The following is a 2,708-nucleotide window of genomic DNA, read 5'->3' on the forward strand; positions in this document are numbered from 1 at the left end:
CCCAAATATTTAGAGGAAATTACAAAATTGGCACGTGGCCCTGATCAATCCTCAGATGATCTTCTCCAGTTTGCATCTTCTGTTCTTTAATAGACATCAAAAAGAAGGAAAAGGGAACATATAGGCAAGAAAAAGGACTTATTAAATTATTCAAACTGATAGAAACATTTAATGCCTTGCAATAGTCCATGCAATTTGCCCATTTTAGGAGTTAAAAAGTAAACTGCCTAGTCCAAAACCTTTGAATAATGAAGCAGTAATTTCCCCCACCCTGTAGTTCTTAATCCATAAACTTTTATCTTGGATTCCAACTGCTGCTTGGTTTACTAAGTTAGATTTAAAAGATGACTTTTCCTGTCTATGCTAGACTCTGAATGGCAATTTTTTGCCTTTGAGGAACCAGATACTGTATCTCAACTAACCTATACAGTGTTGCCTCAGGATTTAGATGGGCCCTCACCTGTTCCGGACAAACCTTAGCTAAGGACTTAACAAAATTCAGAGATAAAACATCTGTGATGTTCAGTGAGTAAATGACATCCTTTATGTGCCCCCACCCGGAGGAATATCAAAAGCCATTGCAGAACTCCTAAACTTCTTAGCTAATAGGAATTAAAAGATCTCAAAAAACAAAGCTTAATTATGTCATCAACAGGTTCAATACTACAGAAAATAGTCACTATAGGACAATATTCGCCCCAGGAATATCAAGAATGGGACTTACTTCATGCTCCTGTCCTCAGCTTACCTATGAAGCAGATTTAACCTGTTTTCACAAAGGGAAAATAAATCCTGGATAAGCAGCCATAGACAGCTCAATAATTAATGGCATATCTCAGAGAGAAACTTAGCAAAGTAGCTTCATTCTCAAAAGTAATGGAAAATAAGGTCTCATAATTTTCTTTAACATCCAACCTGTCCTGATGAGATGGCTAAAATGCCTTAGGCAGAAGGTTTCTATTAAAACCTGTTAGATCCTTCCAGATCTCAGTCAAGGCTTACATTGAAATGTAAATAAAGGAAGCCTAAAGGCTCAGTAGGAGACCATCTCAAACCCAAGGAAAAAAAAGGTAAAAAAGAGCCTTACATAAACTCCAGCAAAAGTGAATTTTATGGTGCTTTACTGAAGTAATTAACGGCCGTATCATTTTTCCAGGACTCTTGTTTTTTTTTAATTCCATATTTTTTTTGAGTTCATGTGCCGGGGTCCAGCCCTAGCAGGAGTCCATGGGTTCCACACCAGTAAATAGGGACCGGGGAGACAGCATCAGCGATGGATGGAGAATGAAAGACACAGACTCTAGTTCTGGTGCAATAAATCCCACTTTATTCTGGGGGGGCAGGGTTTATATACATTTTTCTTCAGGCTATAATGGCAGTCTTGTGGTTAATATTAAAGAAGTTTTCAAAGCTAGTCAGAAATTGTTTTTAGCAAGGAACAGAAAATTATGAGAAAACAGTAACCTTACAAATTATCCTTACCTAATCACAATTGTTTTAAGAATATCTAACTACATCGGTGAACTAATACAATATTTACTTCCTTAATATATAACCTCTATGTGACCTAAGACTCTATTCTTCTTATTGTCACGGTTAAAACATAGACAAGTAATCTCATGGACTATCTCTACTAGGTCCATCTGGTTAATATCTGAATTGCTGAGTTAAGGGGTACAGTAGGGCAGCGGTCCCAAGTGTAATTGTGTACCAACGTTTATTATACAGGTGACATAATCTTTGTAGGAAGGAAGGAATGTTATGAAACCTTATTCGTATACCTCACCACCACACATGAACAAAACCATCATTAAAATTTAATCAGCCTGTTGGAGACAAAGGCAGATCTACAACTATTTTCTCCAGAGGCTTTCAGGGACTCATTGTACGGTTGAAAAATTATTTTTAATTTTGTTAGTGGTAAAGACCCATTTTTTTCAGATTGTAGGTAATATTTTCTGGAATTTTTGTTGTATTCCCTTCATCCCCTTAAGCAATCCGTTCAGACTGAAATGAGTAATATATTATCAGAAAACACCATGCTTTGGAGCAAAACATCCGCAATTCCTTTTAGGTTGAGCCTTTGCAATCATCCTCCAGAGGATCTTTTGAAACACTGGATGGAATTCCGGATGCCCCCGCAGCTCCCCCTTTTTTATTTTATAAAGTGAAGAGGCCTTCTTGAATTTTTATTTTCTTGACTAGTCTGAGATTACTCGGAGGATGACTGGAAGACAAAAAATTAAAATTAAAATACATACTCCAATCAAGCCATATTAATATTTTTTAGGAATGTACTATTAAGTACAGTTGTTTTTATATTATGAAATTTGGGAGGCCAAATTATCTGCTGGAACAACCGAGAGATGAGCCTGACTCAACATTTTTATTGTAGGTATAAAGCATTGATATCTGGTGCTTTATTAGTATTATTCCAAACTCCTCTAAGGTGAGTTTTAACTTGTTCCCAATTTGTATTATTATCAACCTTTAAAGGAGTAATACAAATCCATTTATAGTTAGCATGACATCTAGTGGTCAATCTTGTTTGAATATTTTGAATCTCATTTCCCATAAAGAGAATAGCTTCTTCAAGAGCATTAATTCTTGTTTCTAATTTTTTATCAATTTGTTCTTTTGCTTCTAAAGCCACAGAGACATTATGAGATAGATCATTTATGTGTGAAGCGGTATGAATTTTCTGTACA

This window comes from Sciurus carolinensis, unplaced genomic scaffold (genome assembly GCF_902686445.1).
Source record: "Sciurus carolinensis unplaced genomic scaffold, mSciCar1.2, whole genome shotgun sequence".
NCBI lineage: Eukaryota > Metazoa > Chordata > Mammalia > Rodentia > Sciuridae > Sciurus > Sciurus carolinensis.